Raw genomic sequence first — 22,153 nt, forward strand, 5'->3', positions numbered from 1 at the left:
TTGAATAATAGCAACCTGTTGATGTTTCACAGCCCAGCTCTAGACACATACAAGTCTGGAACTGGGCTATGAAACTTCAGACTTTCATGGCCACCTGCCAGCCCCCTTTTCCACTATAGACTGAGCTTTAGCCCTTCTCCTTGGACTGTTCTTTGATTTTGTTTACTATGCTTAATTTTATTTTACATCCATTGGTGCCTATGTGTCATTTGTCCTCACATTCATAAGTTTGGGAGCAGGCACTGACTGGTATCTAGCAGAGGATGTTAGGTGTCCTAATAAAAACAATAGGTTTTATCTTTCTTAAATGTATCCAGCTTGAGCTGACCTTACGAGTGAAAAATTAGCAAAGAGCCCCATCTTGACTAGGGTTGGAGAACATAAAATGTAGGGAAGCATGAAATGGAGGCTGAGGAGAATGGACAGACTAGGGCCGTTGTGGTGCATTCCTGCCCGGCATTGATTCCTGTATTTCCTGAAAATTGTATATGAAGGCACAGTGGATCCCCAAAGTGGTCACTATGTTACATGTGGCATCCAGATCCCAATGACATGGACTTGCATGTCAAATGTGCTTCGGTTGGTGGTGTTCACTTCTTTTCTATCACAATATTCTCATACACATTGGGATTTCTCAGAAAAGAAAAAAATAAAAATAAAAATCACCTTAAAATGCACTGAATTACAAGAATAAATATAAAATTACTACAAATAAAGAAAGAGTGTGATAATGAATCATATTCAGTTCTGCAAAATAAAAATTCTTAGGTTGAAATTCAAAGTTTATGATAATGTTACATAATAAAGGAAAAGAGGAATAATTGGTCTTATGTCTTATATCCAAAGCAGATACAATAAATTACCTACAATGAAATCTTCATCCCTAAGAGTACATTTTATTCAAAAGGACTCTTTAAATTTGCCATTCAACCCTAAGATGTTAACTAATAGAGGCTACTAAGTTATAATCCAGGCTATAAAACCTTGTAAAAGAAGGGATAATTAGCCCCAATGGTTTTTGCTTTTAACAGTCAAATTTAGCCTACATTAAAACAAAATAAAAATGAATGGTACCTGACTATAAACTATTATCATTCCATGGTGTTCTCTACAAACCTCTAATTTCAAACATTATTAAAATAACAAATTCCATTCAAGTGGCCACTGGAAATTATTTTTCTGTCACATTTGGCCAAGATGAAATCTGTACTCACCTTCAAAAAGAAACAGGATACCTTTACCCTGAATCATATAATACCTGAGCAGTCCAGATATAGCACATAAACCATATAGATAAAATCTCAATCCTAATCTAGTTGTCCTTCAGAATCCAGATGTGAGATGTATTGCTGATATAATGCTCTTTCTACATAAAAATGTCCAAAAGCTCATTAAATAACTCTTAATAACATTTGTTGGGTCTATTTCAATTTCTGAGGTGACATATTTGCTTTTATAAGTTTCATTAAAATCTATTTGTACAGTAAATAAGTCTGCTCTTTATAACTGAGACCCACCTCAGCAACAAGCTGGTGAGGCTGCACCATAAACTGTACAACAAACACTTCCTTTAAAAAATCATAGAAATCCTTTCCATAAATAGATGAGGCCTTGTCACTCTTATTCATGGTTTTTGCAACTTCTTAACTACTCAAGATGGCCACTGATTGCCCAAGAGTTTCTGATGTAAATAATTGCCTTCTTCAACCTGAATATACATGCTGCTAGGATTGCTGGCCACATATTGGGCCTTATTGGAAACTGAAACTCACAGTTCTTAAACCAGTGACCCTTTGGATTCATTTACCCATTATGCATTGGGTTATGGAGAGAGCAACGACTGGGTTGGCATGGCCATGAAAGCCTCCTAATTAAAATTAAAATGACTTATTTGAGATAAAGCCAGAATTCAGCAATGTGCTATATCCTTTTGCAGGAGGGAGTGGCTTTCCCTCAGCCATTTACCTGAGACTATGACTTCAGAGGAGGTCACCTCTCTACTGGAGCTATTAGCCATTGTGAAGAGGGTGCTCTTGGAACAGAATAAGCAAGAGACTTTATGATAGGCAGAGCATAGTACCATCAAGTGATGAGCTCTGGAAAACAACTGAGAAAAACATTCCACATGACAATATTCAGAAGATTCCCACCATTCTATGTTGTCTACTTCTAAGTTATCCTTTACCTCACTTGTACATACATATAAAAAATATACTGCACAAAACTACTGTACAATATACTTTGCTATTATTTTCACAAATTATCAGTTTATGATTAATGTTTCCACTTTTTTTTCAGAACTTTTATCTTCAGTATTACAGACTTAATTGCTAGTTGTATTAATGTTGTAAGAAGATTCATCTATTTAGGAAAAACGAACTTTGCATTCAGGGAAGAAAAATCAATCTTAATATTAAAGCTTTTTTGAGTATCATATATTGTCTTGAGTTTTATGTTTAGAAATATCCTTTGAAAAGAATACACACACAAGCACAGATATTTAGAAATATATATGCACAACATATTGTAAAGACCTTTGCAAGAGTAAAAGAATATAAATTATTTTTCTCCAATGGTATCCTGGTCAAATCAATGAAGTAAGAACTAAATTTTTGATTTGGTATATCTTTAATTTTGTATTGAAGTAGTGTTTACATTTAGTCTCACTGCAATGAGCTCAGTTTTTCCTTCAAAATAATGAGTACCCTGCAGTGAGTTTTACTGAGTTGACAGATGTTTACAATATGCATAACCAGATACATATATAAACATTGAGGATAAGTGCAATTGGTGCAGGGAGAGGAAAGAAAATGAAAAATAGCATATTACTTCTTATTAAACTCATCCAGAAAGGGCATGAATTATACAAATTTAGGATGCATTTGCCACTAGATTAATGGAAATTTATTCACAAAATTTCCTTGGAAAAGACATGAGCATATACTATTTACATTTCTCATTTTACATATTATAAATTTATACATGCTGTTAAGTTATGTACTTTTAAAAACTGCAGGCAAATTTTTAATAAGAAATGATCTTTTGATCTTGTTTTAATGTTTACTTACATGTGGAAAAGCACAGGAGTTTAAAATGCTCATATAAAATTTTAAAAGTCACCTTTAAGGAGGAAAAGAGAGACTATACTTATTAAAGTTTTGATGCCACAACTCTAACGTAGTGTAAAAATTATACCATTTTTTTCTGTTGTAAATATTACCTTTATTATGCCTCCTGATTCTGAGGAGATTTTCCATACCAGTTCTGGATGTAAAACAACTCAGAGGCTCATTTTGAGGATCACATTGGGCATTTTTTTCCTAGGAATTCTTAAAACAGTTTTAGATTTTCTTCTCCCTTTAATATTGTCTATAAATCAATCATTACTTTCTTACAGAAAAGTTATCAAATGATTGGAGATATATTCTATATGAACTCTTTAGATTGCAGTTATGTGTAATCAAAGGAGTACAAGATATTCAGAAACAATTGACATGAGACAAACATATAATAAAAGATTTTTATGAGTATATTTCTATGTTTTCAAGTAATGAGTAACCCTTGAATTGTAAAATTGAACCACAAATTAACAAATCGAGAAGTTGATCTTAAAATCGTTGAGAGATTGTATTGATACTTACCTTTGCTGCATTTTATTTCACTAGAGTATGGTTCTAATGAGACCAAATGTATGAGCTTAATCTTAAAAATCATAATATGAATCACAAATTATCAGCAGTTACCTTTGAAATGCAAGTAGAGGGACAGTTGGTGTTTGAGGAAAAGATAGGGGGTTATGAACAGCTCTTTATAATTCTGCTAGGAATTAACCATCTCAGACGTCTCTACATATATGCTGGCAATGGGTTATCTCTGAAAAAGAAGGGCAGAAATACTTTTCTAAGCATCTACAAATGGTTTCTTAGTTAAGAGTATTAAGTTGAGAACTCACAGTTTTCTCAGTTGCCTCCTCAAACTCTAAAACCCTGTAACTGACTCCTTTTTAGGTTACACTGATATATTTAAGTTCAAACGTCTTTGAAAAAAAAATTATTCCTTGGAGAGAATATTTTAGATTCAGTGTCGTGAATTGTGATAAGATATTTTACCTGAGCAAATGATTTAATAGGCTTTCCCTTAACTTTCATGTTTCACCAAGAACTTCTAAGTAAATCTTACATGTTAAAATTTTTCTGGAGAAGAAAGAAATGGTGTTTATGAGTTTCTGCTTGCATCAGAAGACATTTTTAACATTATTCATGTGGAAAATATTTATGTGCATAAAACAAACAAATAAAATTAAACCATGTTGTTTTAGTAACTACTTCAGCGTATTATACGACAGTTGTGTGGTAACTGAGGTATTATGTGGCAATTGTTTTTCCCAAACAGCTAAAATATTTTCCATATACTGTTTCTTTTTCCAAATGAAAAATGCAGACAGGTCTAGAAAGATTTGGAAATTAAAAAAAAATGTTTTGACTTACAGATCAAACAATTTTATTAATATTCAGTAACATGGACATGGAAAAAACAGCTATCAGGATATTTTCTGCATTCTCCTGACTTATTTTATGTGAATAAGAAATTATCCACATGTTCCAAATGGATATAACCTTGTAAAATATTGTAAGGTTTTGTTAACCCGTAGACAACTGTGAAAAATACATAAAATAATAATTCACCACTTTCCATTATAACAATATGCAATGTTTTTAAAAATAAGCTTTTAGCCACTTATAATGCTTAGTAAATAAACATCTTAAGAAAATTTTCACAAGTATGCTCACAAACTTAAATTTTAAAATATAAATTTTCATAAGCCTAAATATGACTCACCTACTTCTTCTAACATTTTATTACATAGAAAAATTATCAACAGACCAAGGAATAATCCCAAACTCTGCCATTTGATTTAATTTTCAAACTTCACATTTTTGTTTAATTAAACCGAAAGTGATAAATGGTTTTTGTGTAAGGAAATCATGTATATTATCCATACTAGGCACCCTATCAGCAGACCCATATATACTAGACCAATTGTTAAACATTTTTTATTCTATTTTATGATTTTTTTTAGGGAAAATGAGTCAATGTATTTGACGAGTCTCACTGAGGATTTTATCATTACTTTGTGCACGTCTGGAGGAAATTTTCTCCTCTGACTCATTCATTTAACACATATTTGTTGAGCAACAACTATGTGCCAGTCATTTTATGCTGGTTATAATGGTGAAACAAACAGCCATGATGTCTCAAGCTATTCCATGTGGGGGTTGGGAATTAATAATTTGAAAGTTACAGAGAGAAGAAAGTAGAAAGTGGATGGAGAGAAGATGGAATGGAAGTATCTCTTTGGATTATACCTATTTCAAATACGTAAGTCAGAAGGAAGTCTCTCTGCCTAGAATTTTTAGATTGTAAATAGCCCAAAATATGTTCTGCTCTTGGGGAGTCAATCTATTTAATTCCTATATGAAATAGTTTTATTTCTGGATATAAAGAATTCGCACTTCTGTTTATGATTCTGAGTCATTTCCAAATTCATGGAGTGGTCATAAGGAACCATTCATTCTTGTTAGAGATATCTGCTTATGGATTATATAGCCACTGAAATATCTATTCTTAAAGTATATGAGCCTGGTTTGAATATAGCAACAAATATTATATGCTTTTTTAATTCTCATAGATATAACAACTTGAGCAATGTAGATCAAACAAACAGTTCTCTGCCTTTCTGTGATAAATTCATTTCACTAGGCTTAAACTTTAACCACAATTCCAATGAAATACCAAAATACTTTCTTTTTAAAAACTCTATTTATTAAGGTCTACTTTAACTTGAGGATAACACAATTTTTCACCCACATTTTCAAGTATAAAATTTGTCTCATGTAATTATGAAATCAGTTCCAGGAGACTACTAAGCTTCATGGCATATTCAAATAAAGCACTAAGTTCCATATAAACCAACTGCAACTAACTTTCAAACTCTCACGTCTAATTTTGCTCACTAAGATTTAGTTTCAGGATACAGTGTATTTTGGGGTAATTGACTTTGCAAGAACTCCTAAAGCATGATTGGCAACATTCTGCACTTGACAAACCTCACAGGCTGGGACACACAGCCACTTGCACCAGCTTAACCGTGTATTACAATAAAGAGAAATCACATATTTTCTTAAACCATTAATAAAAGGCTCTTCAGCCTATCAGGTAACTTGTACCTTCTAATATATCAGGAATCAAGGAGCATTCACTCACTATCCTTCTGAATTCAAATCATTCAAATTTAACATTGTGTGTTGAACAATGGGTTCTAATAAGAACAACACACTTAGCTAAAAAGGATAGTAGGGTTACAGACTTTTAAGTCATTGAGTTACAGAGGTATATCCCTTGTCCCCTGAGTTGCAAGACTAAACAGTCAATGAAGACTTTCAGAAAGAAGGGAAGGTAAATTTCCTGAACCTAATTCTGAATAAGGGATTATATGGAAGTCTTTTTTTATAGCTAAGATTAAGTCCATATATTTTCCGTGTACTCATAGTGGAATGCGTGTGTGTGTTCATTAAGTTAAAATTCCTTTTAAGAGAATCATGCATTAACCAATTTGTCACTGTCCCCACCATTTCCTATTCACTTGCACACAGCCCAATTCACACAATAATGGTTTTTAGCAGTCTGTTTAAGTATTTGAGTTTCTGGCCATGCTCCACATAAACTATGCTATGTCTTATTTGAAATACTGTTCTCTAAAAGCGATGGTCAAAAAAAAATAATCTGCCTTGACAAATATTGGTTTCAGATTATGGCCTTCCTTCTTCCCAATGACTTGTGGTTTCTTTATATCCAGTCAATTTATTTCCTATAATTTTAATGAATTGGATTTTTTATGTTTTAAATATACTTACTCATTTTTTATAAGTGACTTGTCAAGGAGAATAAGAGTAAACTTGCTATCGGAAGAACTACAACTGAGGATAAAGGAAACAAATAAAAAAACACTGCTGCTTTTGGCCTGAGTGTACAAGGAGAACTATGTGAATAGTTTAATCTTTAAAGTCATAACATGAAGTTATTACAATTAATCATTTATATATTTACCATTTTATGTATAAGCATCCCCTACCCAAACCCAGGCTTGTTGCAAAAGCTCCTTTTGACTTGAAGTTATGTGTGACCCAATTCAATCATCTTTGAACTACATAAAGGGGCTCTTCATGCTGCCTAATGCCTCACACCTCACAAACTGAGAACAGCCCTATGACTGACTCGTCAAACTTATTAATACTTCAAGGCCAAATCACTGTCACCGTTACTAGTTATCTCTTTATTTTCAATCACTGACGTTTTGATCCAATCAAACTATCAGAAAAAGTTCTTAGTTACAGGAAAGAGAAAACATTGTGAGTATTATAAGCAGAAAGGAAATTTATGAAAAAGATTTTGAATAGTTTCAAAACACAGAGAAGGCTGGAGAGCCGGTCTGAGGGTTATTTAGCTTGGAACTAGATCCCAGTTCCATCCTGCAGCAAGGCACCAATTGCAGCTGCTGTTGCAAATGATCACTGAATTCTAAAGCTCTAACCTCTGACCCCAGATACTGTGGTCCATCACCAACATTGCTACCACTACTGTCTCAGGAAGCTGCATTTACTTACTACAACTGATGCTACCTCCATTGGGATTTCATGATAGCTCCCTTTCTTTCCATCAACTGTCTCCTAATTCCAATCTGGTGAAGTGTTGTGCTTAGCAGACCTGTGGGTATGTACCTATATTATGCCAGTAAGTGTTGTTTGAAAAGCATGTGTACATCACTGTCATCATCCAGTTTGAAATTTCCCAAGTGTAGGGTAGCAATTCACCTGGGATATCCAAAAAGACTGCTATATATCCACTACAATCACCCCAAATTTTTCCTTAAAATTGGAGTCCAATTTAAGATGCTGACAAAAATAATAAGCCCTATTAGAGAATGTTTGTTTATAAATTAATTAGGAAGAGGAAATAACTCCACTGAAATCTGAAAAGTTTCTTTTATCCAAGAATTTAGATCAAAGTTACTTTCACTCAGAAATAAACCAACTTATACTGGATTTGCCTACCTGACTGCTGTTTGCAATGCCATAAATTTGACAGTTGTACAATATGATGCCTGGTATTTTATGGTGTGCTATAATTTAACTTCTTTGAGAATAGGAAGTTTTTATTCTTGTAAAACATTGCTTGAATATAAGTAATAATAAAAAGTGGTCAGCTAAGTAAGAAGTGTATATACTTGAGTTAGCAGATTATAAGCATTATTGTATTTCAGCTGAATTTATAAAGTATATATTTGTCATATTGAGACTAAAAGTCTTTTGTTTGAATTTTTGGAAGTCAGTTGCCCATGGATATCCCCTAGACACTGAAAGCAGAAGAGTTTAACCAATTTGCTGTTCTGAACTGAAATACTTTACCAATGGCCCCTGCTATGAAGAAAATTGACTTAGATTGCAAAATCTACTGTCACAGCAAGGGCCAAGAGTAAATCACATCACTACAAGATAGTGCCTCCTGCTAGCTGCGAGCCAGTATGAGAAGAAAATAAAGAAGGCATGAGGGCAGAAAATAAACAACAATCGGCTTTAAAAACAAAAGCTATAATAAACTTCTATGTGCTTTTAATATTTAAATTCTGTCCCACGGGAAAGGTGTTGGCATTTAATTACAACTTTATTCTTTATTTAAGATTTGATTCCAACAGCTTTGTAGAAACTATTGTCCATTACATTTTGGATACTTTTCTAAATATAAAATCTCATTATAATGTTAAATGTAAATATTAGACTTCCAAATGATAGTAACTGTAATTCTACCATTCATTAATTAAAAAAATACCTAATGAAAGAAAGCAAAAATACACTAATACACTTTCAAGTAAAATCTTAATGATAATTTGTCTCTAAATTTTCATTCATTTATTCATATTGCTATGACTCTGACATCGGACTTTTCATCGAGTTTATAATTATATTGCTTATATATATGAAATGTATATTTCTGTCTGTGGCTATTTGGCACACATATAGAACTATGAATCTTTACAAATCTCTGTCTCCCTCCAAGTTCCTGGGGTTAGGTTAGGAACTACTCTTCCAAATTATAAGTAGTTTTCTTGTCTCTTCTGCACCACTTAAGAATGTTTACCCTTTTCTAATATCTGCAACAAGTCATACTATATGACATTCATGAAATAAAAAGGAAGAAAATACGTCCTAGGATGTGCTCATATGTGAGTTCTCTTAAATTTTAAGGGATATTGTCATGAGAACACTTTCATGATTTTCCATTGTAAACATCAATTGTTAGAATTCTATTTTGCTAAATGCCATCATCTTAGGTAAATAATTATGAAGTCAAATGTTTCGGTTTGTGAAAAGGTAGACAGACATGATTAATGATTTAAAATAAAATTAATTATATGTTTTAATTTATGTATCAACACATACTTATTCATAACATTAACAAATAGAAAAAAATACAGGAAAAAGAAAAAGTGGCCTCTATAGTCACCACTCAAAGATAAACAGGTGCATTTTCTATTATAGTATTCTTGTATATTTTCTTTAAAAATTGTTAACATGCTATAAGCATTTTTTACTTAATGTTATACTATCCTATTATTTATACCATTATAGATTATTTGATATTGGCTATATAGTATTTCATAAAACTATTCTACTATAGTATACTTAAGCAGGATCACATTTTAAATATATACATGAACTCTAATATTTCAAAGTATTAACAGCACGAACTGACTTCAGGCTCAAAGTATTGTATAAATATTTTGGATTGTTTTCTTTGGGCAAATTTACAGCAGTAGAAATATATAGTCAAAAGATATAAAATATTAAGCTTTTGATACCTACTTGGAAATTGTTTCTTGTAGTTTAACTGGCTTTCTAGAGGAAAAATGAAAATGCATGTCAATATCTATAATATATCATTGGTATTTAACTTAGGTTTTATGCATTTGTATTAAAAATAGTGATAATAGCCTAAAATAATTAGAACTGTGTGTTGATTTTAATAGGGAAAATCCAACAATAATGCTTGATGACCTCAAGTATATAAACAAAATTCTATAATATGATATTTTAGAGCCAAATATATTTTTGAAGGAAAAGAATGATATAAAAATTGTCTTTGATAGAATATTAGATTAAAAACTTGGTTACTAAAACTGGTATATACACATACAGAAATATATGTATAGTGAAAATATATGTTATATATGCACATAGATCTGATAGGAATGTTGTCTTTTTAAAAAATAATAATTAAAGACAAGGGCTACGTGCCTAGGCTGTTCTCAAATTTCTGGGTTCAAGCAATCTTCATGCCTCAGCCTCCTTGGAAGCTGGAACTATAGGCACATACCATTATGCCTGGCTTAGGAATGTATTTTTAAATGTTACTGTTATCCTTTTATATGTACATGAAGTAGAACATAGCAAATAAGTGCTTTCCTTTCTCATTTTGACCTTAATTTACTTGTGATTACAACTTTTTCTACTATGAAAAACAATTTCACAATTTTTAATAATCTATCTACATTTGAACTTTTGAGAGTCTCATAAGCACAAGTAAAGTTCACCACAGAAAATATTGCATAGATTATCTCCTATAAAAAGTGAGTATTTCATCCATTCTTGTACACAGTTTTATAAAAATTGTGCTTTTTTTCCAGGCAGTCCATATAACAGTGTTAAAAGTCGATTATTAATGCTAATTTTATAGAATAGTCATTTTCCACACTAAAAGTACAGAAACTGCCTCAAAGGTAAACTGACCTTTCTCAAGGAAATGTATAACCTATGTGTTTACTCACTCTTTTCTATTACTATTAAGACAAATAAGCCATGTGTTTATGTTCTTTTTATAATGAATTACTTCCTTTTTTACAATATGTGACGTTAACTCTGCCCAGGTTTCAGGAGCTGTTAATGTTTGTATGAGTCAATTCTCACTATGTGAAGAAAAGTTATTTCTCTTAGTCTAGATTATGATAAAGACCCAGTTAGATTTTCATACACATTAACCTTTGCTCACAAAATAGAAGGTATTTCCTGGCAGTAGGGGGCTAATAACAAGCTCTTTTGTACTGGGCAAACATTTCAAAGGAAGCGTATTAACTTGTCAATATTGTCCTTGAGTATCATCAGCATTTTAAGTAATACACACTACAGAACTTTTCATTTTGATGTATCTTGTTTTAGAAAAGCATGACTTTCTCTATTTCTGCCATTTATTTTGAAACTGCTTATACCTGCTTTCACTTACTACCTCCCCTTCACCCAAGAAGATATTCCATCCCTGACAGAAGAGCTTGAATGTGCAGCCAATAGTCTTTTTATCGATCTAATTGTCATTCCGTCTACCTAAGTCACTTCTAATATACTTTTATGCTTTTATAGTCAATTAATTTCTAAAGTTAGTATTAAGGAAACAAATATGTCATCCACATTTTTATTTGTTATGTGTCATAACTAAATTAAACAGTGTATGTATAAGTGCTTAAACACTCCTGCCACATAACAAGTGCTACACAATTATAAATACTAAAATATTACATGATAGCTGATTAGACTATTAAAACCTCAATTATAATATTTTACAATTTCTTGGGTGCCTCATTTGGGAGATTATAATTTTAAGGCAACAGCTTTATCCAGCTCACTCTAACCCTGATGTTTTAAATTTTGTACATAGTAGAGGGAGCCTTAAAAAATCTTGAAATTGACTAAGTAATATATAAGTACCATATAATACATATATTGAATTTCTATTTCTATTTACCTACAACTTTATATTTATTAAATGACTAAGATCTATAATTCCAATTCAATAAAAGTTTTACACTGGCCTTTTAAAAAAAGACAAATTATTGAGATTGCCACTAGATGGCAGAGAAAGATCAGAAAATTTTCATTACATAGTCTTACATTAAAATGTATATGTAGTGAACTTAAAAGTCTTACTTGAATTACATATATAATTATAATTTCAATATGCTTTTAGTTATCAAGAAAATATGCTTTATAAGGATTTTTATCAAATTCATATTTTAATAGGAAGTATTTTATACTTTGTGATACAGATATATACAAATATGATATATAATCCCATATATATATATATATATCAACTGTGTGTGTGTATGTGTGCTAGCGAGTTTTACATCCTAGGCAGGACAATGTTTTAGAAAACAGAAAAATGTAAAAGAGCCCTATGATATCTTACACATATTCTCATTTTCTTTTGTGCTAAAGTGTTATGTTAAACTTTTTATAGACAGGAATAATTCAATATAACTATTATTATATTAATCAACAGGAATGCTATAGTTTTATATTTTATAATTATATATATATGAGTGCCTTTAAATTACTATATTTTATAATAAATATAATTTGCTACTCAAATGATTTCTAAATTCTCTTGATTAATATTTACATTATTTTTATAGGGTTATTGATTAAAAAGAAGTTTAAAACAGCTACTTATATTTGAAGGAATGTTTTTACTTTCCATATTTGAGGAATTTGGTAAAAGAGTAGAATATGTTTCTGGTAGTTCTTAATTTTTATTTGAACAAAGGGGGCAAATTTTTGTCTAAACAGAAAACATTTGAAAGCATCAGTAAATATTGAACTCCACAACTGATATGCTCTGTGATATTTGTAAAGTCAATACCCAAGTGCCAATAAACAGGTGAAAATAATTTGGTGACCTAAAATTCTCATGGAAGAGAGGAGATTGACATTATTAATATGTCAGTGATTTTTTAAAAATTGCCAGTTTTTGGAGAAGCTTAGATGAAATGTTGTAATTCAATTTTAGAGTATCATAACCTTACTTACTTGTTTACTTTAAAGTTAAATTTTTACAGAGTTCTCCTGACATTCCATCTTATCTGACTGGTCTTTTCTCACTTCTCCCCTCTGACTTTCTGACCTATTATTTCACATTCCTCGTTCCCGCTCCATCTCCTTTATTTTATTGTTTGGATGAATGAGTTGGAATACAGGGGCAAGATCTCAATGAATCAGAAAGTTACGATCTCAGAATTAGTTGGCAGTGGAGGGGGCACTAGAGGTGGTTCTGTTCTTCTGAACTTCTTGGGAATTTGAAAAAAAATGGCTTATTGATATAGCATGAATAAAGCAGACTAGATATAAGAATGATTCTCACTGAGAATCTAAGTTCCTGAGCAGAGATTTGGAATTCCTTTCTAAAGTTTCTAAAATAGATCATCATGTGCTTAAACACCCATAATCCCAAGCTAAATGAATAAATAAATAAGTTTAACTCTTTAAATCCTTGAGCCTGTGAATGATATGCTCACTTGAGATAAATTATTTTTATACTTATGCTTACAAAACACTAAAACTTGTTTTCAGCTATAATTGCACACAGTAAATAGGCAACATTTTGAAGTTTTACCAGATCTCACTTTCTCTGCTATATCTTTGACATTGCTAGTAATATGTTAAAAAATAAAGTATTTTCAAAGTATTTTTTATCATCCAATGAAAGTTAAAAACACTCCATGGGGTGATGCAGTATCTGAGACATTTTAAATTTCTAAATATTCTTATTATATAGGCATTCAAGAAATATTTGTGGATTGATTACTGTATTATTATCTAACTTCAGAAAAATTGAACAATAAAGAAGAGTGCATTAACCACACCAAGGCCGTTGTAGGCACCTGACTTGAAACCCCAGTCTTTTTGAGAGATTCTTGGTGTTCATCTTTTGCCTTTCAGTAACATATACTATTTATTTTTAGGCTAGGAGAGACAAGTTGCCTAGAAAGGATGACTTACAGGGTAGTTTCAGTATCCTCTGATCTCCAGGCTGAACTGGAAATCCCTTACCCAGCTTCTAAAATTAAAAGCAAAACCTAGACAGATTATGACTACCAAACTCTCTTTGATTACTCTTTTAGACAGTCTACTTGTTCAAATCCTCTTAGGGATTATTTCCTGTCCAGTAGTAATCAATATAAGCAGGGGTTTCTTAAATCTGTGTTAAGGGAAGTAGTAGGGTCCAGCGATTCCATTTCTCAGAACGCCAGATTACTTAACAATCCACCAAATATGAACAACAACAACAACGCTGATGACAGCAACAATATCACCAACACAGATTGATGGCTTAAAATATGCCAAAAAGTTCCCTAAGAGCTTCAAGGGATGTAGTACCTTTTGCCAGATTTTGCAAAGGTAACAGCTTCAAAAAGTAGAACAACAAAAGTTGTCCTTATTATTTCACCTGTAGGATGAAATTGTCTGCATTTCTGCTGCACAGGTTTTTTTCATTAGGGGACCAGGCCAAAGAAGCAGCCTCTATCTCACTATCATTGATGAAGAAAAACATAAAACATCACATTTTAGTGGGGGCATATTTTTCTTAATTTAATAATCTCTGATATATGTTTCCCCTAATATTTTGGATTTTCTCCCTTAATGTGTTTAGCTTGCTTTCATAATGGTCCTAGGAAAATTAATCCTTACCACATATTAATTTGCCAATAGCTGAAAAAAAAATTCCCTACTAATTCTTTCATCTCAAATACAGTGCTTTCAGTGAGGAGAAACTATGTATATAATCTAATCTATTCCTAAAAGATCTATCTAGGATGTTTCTTTAATGAGAAAAACAACCTCAACCCTCTAGGGACACATTTTTCCAGATAAAATGGATATTGAGAGACTTAACAAAAGGAAACAGAAAAATTCACCAGCTAAAGACATTTGTTTATATTATTGTCCTACTAAAACTTTAAATATGTGACTACTTTTCTGTTATGCTTGAGGTTAGCAGAAACTTAAAATCTATAAACTTGCCATTTAAAAAGACTTTCTATTTGAGAAACTCCCTGCTCTCTTTTGCATTGATAGGACCAACATATTAGAAAAATGTATTTTTAGCATCAGTTAAACTTATGTTTTACCTGAAGAGTTTTATTTGCTGTTCTCTGTACTTTCCACATCTGCTAATAATAGCTATGAAACTATGTACAATGGTTTACTAAGACTCCAATCAATGTTTAAGAGAAAAAGAAATGTTTTTTTCTTCCTTTCATGTCTTAGATCATCCCATTATTTCCTTACAACAGAAACCATTGCCAGGCAATACACTTCTGGTGGCTGGGGATGTTCTCAGTGCCATTCATAATTGATTGTCCCACAGTTGAGTCCCCACTTTACTCTCATATTAGGTATAGCAAATATGGTAAGTATTTAATTTTGTCTTTTATTTTTCTATTACATTTTGTACATTTAGTGATATAGCTCTTGACTTTCAATGAAACTTCAAATTCTATTGAAAGCTAAGACATTTGTAATGCTACCCAGATAATATCATTGGTTTATTTTTTAAAAAATAGCCGTATCATAATGGCTTAATTATCTAATTTTATTTTAAGAATCTATCAAGCTCATGGAATATTAACAATCTGTTTATAAGTCTTCTAGATACTGGAGGGAATGTTAAGAAGTTATAGAATAAGGTCCTCATATGCATGGAGCTTAGAGTTTGTCTTAGCCTGTTTTGTGCGACTATAACAGAATAACTGAGACTGGGTAATTTATAAAGAACAGAAATGTATATTGGCTTACAGTTGTGAAGTCTGGGAAGTTCAAGATTGAGTGGCTGGCATTTGGAGAAGATCTTTTTGTTGTGTCATCCCACAGAGGAAGCCAAAAGGGCAAGAGAGGGAGAGAAAGAGAGAGAGAGAAAAAGAAGGAGAGACAAAACTTGCCCTTTTATAATGAACTCACTCCTATGATAACACATACATTCCTATGACGATGACATTAATCCATTCATGATGGTGGAGCCATCATGGCCTAATCACGTCTCAGTAGGACCCACCTCTCAATACTATTGCATTGAGGATTAACTTTCCAAAACACGCTTTTTAGTGGACACACTCAAACCATAACATTCAACCCCTGCCCACCCAAATTCATGTTCTTCTCACATGCAAAATACATTCATTCCATCCCAATAACTCTAAAATCTTAACTTATTCCACCACCGACTCAAAAATCCAGAGACCAGAGTCTCACTGCAATCAGATACAGGTGAGACTCAAAACATGATTAATCCTGAGGCAAATTTCCTTCCAACTGTGAATCTATGAAACCAAAAAAAATTGTAGTTGTCTTCTTCTAAAATATAATAGTAGGATAGGCATAAAAAATTCCCATTCCAAAAGGGAGAAAGAAGTAAGAAGAAAGGAGTAATAGGCTCCAAGTCTTAATCTCAACAGGGTAGACAACACTAAATCTTAACACTCCAGAATAATTTTTTACTTCATGTGCCACCTCCTGGACACACTGGGGCTGGGGTTGGTCTTCCAAGGCCTCAGGCAGCCCCACCCCTATGATTTTGCTTGGCTCAGCCCACACAGCAGTTCTCATGAGTTGAGGTCTCTTGCTTGCAGCTCTCCCAGGCTGGTGTCACATCTGGGTAGCTTGACAGTCCTGGGGTCTCTGAAGGGGCATCACTCCCATAACTCCACTAGGTATTATTACCCTCATGGGGGCTCTCTGTGGCAGTTCCAATACCACATTTCTGCTAGGCATTGCCCTAATGGGGTTCTCTCTGGTGGCACCCCTACAAGAAGTCTTCGCCTGGGAAGCCAGGCTGTCCACAACATCTTTTGAAATTTAGATGGAGGAAGCCATGTCCCCACAGTTAACAAATTCTGTTGGCTGCAGAATTAGCACCATGTGGATGCCACTAAACCTTACTACTTGCCCCTCTAGAACCAGGGCATGAGCCACACATGGCTCTGCATGAGCCACAGCTTTGACAGCTGAAGAGTGCTGCACCTGAATGAAGGGAGCAGACACTCGAGCTGGCACGGGAAGCAAATGCTAAGGTACTGTGGGCACCTCTCTGCAAACCTGGCCCTTAATGTCCTAGCTTGTCTCAAAGATCTCAGACATGCCTTCAAGGTCATTTTCCCATAGTCCTGTTGAATAACACCTGGTTCACTTCTTTTAGCACTATCTATTTAACAGACAGACAGTTGGCCACACCCTTCATTTGTTCTAAAGGTGCCTTTTCACTCTTGACACAGCCAGGCTGTGAAGCCATCCAGGCTAGAGTGCAATGGTGCAATTATAGCTCACTGTAACCTCAAACTCCTAGGCTCAAACAAGCCTCCTGCCTTCCGGGTAGCTGGGACTACAAGTGCGTGCCACCATGCCTGGCTAATTTTTAATTTTTTTGTAGAGACAGGGTCTCTCTATGTGCCCAGGCCTGTCTCCCACTCTTGACCTCCAGTGATCGTCCCACTAGGCCCCCAAAGCACTGGGATTACAGGCATGAACCACCACACCCAGCCTGGTTCCCTTTTAATTATGAATTCTGTCTTTACATCATTTCCATCCTTTTATATCATACTATGTATGGCTAAAAGTAGCCACACAGGTACTTCAATATTTTGCCTAGAAATTTTTTCTATCAGATATCCTAACTCTTTAAAAGTCTACTTTCCATAAAGCCCTGGGACACAGAGATAATTCAGCCAAGTTCATTTTCAATTTATAACAAGTATAGCCTTCACTCCAGTTGCCAATAAGGCTTTTACTCCTTTTTCCATCTGAGACATCATTAGAATGGCCTTTACTAATTTCTACCAATATTCTGATCACAACTCCTTAAGTAATCTCTAAGTTCCACGTTTTCCCTACAGTTTTTCTCTTCTGAGCCCTCACTAGAATTGCCCTTAACGCTCTGTTCACGGCGTTTTTTTGGCCTGATCCTCCAAATTCTAGCCTCTACGCATTACCCAGTTCTAAAGCTGCGTCCATGTTTTCAGGGGTTTGCCAAAGCAACATCCCACTTTTCCAGTACCAATTATCTTTCTTTTCTTGTTTTGTGCTGCTATAACAATACCTAAGACTACATGATTTATAAAGAACAAAAATTTGTGGGTTTACAGTTATGAAGGCTTAGAAATCCAAGAGTGAGTGGTCAGCATCTGGCAAGGCCTCTAGCTACATCATCATATGCCAGAAGGTGAGAAGGTGAGAGAGGGTGAGAGGTGGTGAACTTACCCTTTTATTAGAAATTCACGCCAGCAATGTCAAACCCACTCCTACAATAATGACATTAATCCATTCATGGCTAATCACCTCTTATTAGGCCCCACCTCTCAACATTGTTTCATTAGGGATAAAGTTTTAAACATATGATTTTTGTGGGGAGAAATTCAAACCATAGCAGAGTTCAACCATCCATATAATAACTCAGCTTAGGGAAGTCATTTTTCCTTTTTACCTTCTTTTCTGTCAAGTGTCCTCAGCTGTTGAGAGTTTGTATTGCTTCTGTCCAATAAGTTTTTGCTACATAATCAATGCAGAGTGTTTTTTGAAGAGGATCAGTGTTCATCCTTATAAGAGCAGCTCCAAGACACATTGGGCAATTGTTTTTTGTATTCTCCTTTAGAGACCCGAGAGGCAATACATGGAAAAGATTGCTGACATCAAGCTGAATATCTCTTAAACATGAAGAAAATTTGTTTGGTTGCTATTAGTTTATGATATTTACTGTTACTTATTTGGGTTGACCATGAAAGCCTGGCCTTTTAGAAACTTTCTAGTCCTGGTAGTCATTCATCTGATATCTGCCATAACATGAAGGAAGAAGCCTGCACATTTTTTAATATAGTGCAACCCCTGTGGAAAGCATTATGGAGATACCTTAAACAGATTCAAGTAGACCTGCCATTCCATCCAGCAATCCCATTATTGGGCATCTACCCAAAGGAACAAAAGTCATTCTATGACAAAGACACCTGTACCCGAAAGTTTATAGCAGCAAAATTCACAATCGCAAAGATGTGGAAACAACCCAAATGCCCATCAATTCATGAATGAATTAGTAAATTGTGGTATATGTATACCATGGAGTATTACTCAGCTATAAGAAATAACGGTGATACGACATCTCTTTGGTTCTCCTGGAGAGAGTTGGAACCCATTACATTAAGTGAAGTATTCCAAGAATGGAAAAACAAGCATCACATGTACTCACCAGAAAATCAGTTTCCCCGATCATCACCTAAATGCACATTTGGGAATGATACCAATTGGATATCAGACTGAGGTGGGGGGTAGGGGGAGGGGATGAGTGTATGCCTACATGATGAGTGCATTGCACACCGTCTGGGGAATGGGCACGCTTGGAGCTCTGACTCTGAGGGATAGGCAGTACATGGGCAACGTATGTAACCTGAACTTTTGTACCCCCATAATAAGCTGAAATTAAAAAAAAAAGAAAGAAAGAAAAAAAATAAAATAAAAATTGGTTGGGACATTTCTTCACTCTTTTTCAACAGTGTACTACCAGGTTAAGGGAAGTATGACCATTTGTTGAAAGGAACTGTCCCATGCATTACAGACTGTTTAGTATCCCTGTCCTCCAGGCAGTAAATGACAATAGCTTCTTTCCTCCAGTGATTGTTAGCACTAAAACATCCAAACTATTTTATTAAAGCCTTGTAGGAATGGTAGAGGCATTACAAGCCCAGAGAATCACTCTTATACTTAGGATATTTCTTTTTCCATTAACATAAAAATGTGATGCTGTATACATTATAAATTACTGCATTTGTAACATATATACAAAATTAAACAGAAGACTATTTCAAGCACTTATATATTCCTAAATAATGGTATTTCAATACTTAAACTTTCAGTATCATTGCTCATTCTTTAGTAAGCTTGAGTGATCTTTTAGAGATAAACAGAATTGTAACCTTTGTAGAGATACAAAGATTCTTGGAAATAATTGCAGTGCATTTTCTTTATTTCACTGAAGTATCTGAGAAAAAACAAGGTAAACAGTGGCTATAGTCACACTTGAACTCCAAACTTCTCAACAGAGGTACACAAAGCTGTGCTCACTTTAATAATAAAATGCTTTAACCATTTCTAAGGGGCAGGAAATGAAAGACAGGAATATCTCTAAATGCTTTTTAGTCAATTTCCCAAACTGACTTCTCAAATTAGGACTATTTCAGTGTTCCAAATAGTGCTAGGTCTAGCACCACTAGAGCATCTAAGGACAAACTTCATTTCCACAGAGAAAAAAATTCCTTTGTTTTCTTTTCCATTCTAATTGAAATAAATGAAGCCCAACAGAGCTTTCACACATAGATTTCATTCTCAATGATTAATGCAATCATAACTACTTTGGCCACTGATACTCTCTCCTAACTGTGATGTTCTGAACTGCTGTATTCCTTTATACTTTTTATGGCCCATTATCATCAGTAAGTCAATCAGTTCCTTTAAAAACATTTGAATATAAAATAGTAATTTGTGATTTAATCCTATTCTTCATGGTGGCAATGATCCTAGACTGGAACCCATGGAATATGGCCTATGTATCCCATAAGCTCATTTTTAGGCCTTACTGGTAATAGAATGCCATCTTGGATAGAAAAAGTAGATCCTTTGTGAAATTCAAGAATATTTCTATTAATATTTTTCCTCTTTTCTTGGAGCTTGCCATTCTATCACAAAGAGAATAAAATTATACTGGTCTAATTTATTTTTCATAGAGCCTGGCTGTTTATTATTTTAGTGCTTCTTGTTTTTCTAGGTAATACCAAATTGATTATTGAGAGAATCTTTCTGTTATCTTCCAAGGAATCAACGTGAACCTGTCCAGACAAGAATCATATATTCTTCTTACTTATCATTTATTAAAGATAGTTGCTACATATTCTACTTTTCTATTTTTCATGAATTTTGCCTTTTGATTTCAAGGTTGTAATGAACTTAAATCCTGACTTTAGGAATCTTAACTTTTACTGTTTCCTCTTTCCTTATATTCCTTTTATACTAACTTCTACACCTACTCCTTTCCTCCAAAATTGTATTTGGAAATTAACTTGATAAACTTGCTTTCAGATTCCTTCACTTTTGATAGCACCTTTCCTTTTTCTAATCCTCACGTTAGAAAGGGAAAAAAAAGAGAAAGATTGGGAATCCCTCTAATACATTCCAAGTTTTCTTACCCCCATTGCTCTTTTCTCTCCTGGTATTAATTCACAGTCACACTCACAACTCCTGTTCCACTCTTCATCCTCAACTGCCTCTTGCAATGAACTGTGGACCCAGGGAACAGATGAGCAGCTGGAGGAGCAGGTATGCAGACATCAGCTTGTCATTCTGAACATCAACGTGAGTTAACCAAGGGTGAAAAATCTTTCCAAATATGTCTGAAAGTATGAAAATTTTGACTCATGATTGAATAACTAAAAAGTGCTCAAACTACTTTTATCAAACTTAAAAAAATCATTCTGAGAAGAGCAGCATGACAAATTTTGACTCAAAAATTAATCTGTTAATTTATTAAAAATGCTATAGAGCACTTGAAATCAGGGAATTTAAATAGCAAATGCCTCTTGAACATCTGGGATATCAATAAGGAAGAAAAGTGAAACTCATAAGGAAATATTTGAGAAAGCAAATCTGGTATCCAGTTAATTATACATTTGGTTCAGATAAGTGGATATATGGTAATAAATTTTTCTTATCTGCATCAGACTCTCATTCCTCAAAATCACTATTTTTAAATAGGTCATCTGTGCAAATGTCCTTTCTAATTCTCTTCGTGGTATGATTTTTATTAGGTGACATGAATAAAAACATTTTAAGTTCTTGTGATGACTTTAAGAAATATGTGGGTTTTTTCCCCTTATTTTAATCTATTTTGAGGAAGATGGGGACATTCCATATTTGTTGTCTTAATACACATTTTCATGCTAGGCTACCTGCCACCCTGGAAGAACTAAAAGTTTCCAGTTGTGCCAATCATTCAAACTTTTAAAAGATTAAATAATTGGTACAGTATAATTTCACAGAGAAATTCTATATTTTTATTTGACAGTGTACAAATAAATGGAAATATTTATATTTTCATTCATTGTGGAAAATATTTTTTGCTTTGCAACTTTTTTTATCTATCTGTGTGTATGTTCACATATGCTGAAACAATATCCATAGTGAGCTGAATGGAAAATAAAATTATCAATTTAACATTGCAAATAGGTGCCAAGTAAATA

This window comes from Eulemur rufifrons, chromosome 7, assembly GCF_041146395.1.
Source record: "Eulemur rufifrons isolate Redbay chromosome 7, OSU_ERuf_1, whole genome shotgun sequence".
Lineage (NCBI taxonomy): Eukaryota > Metazoa > Chordata > Mammalia > Primates > Lemuridae > Eulemur > Eulemur rufifrons.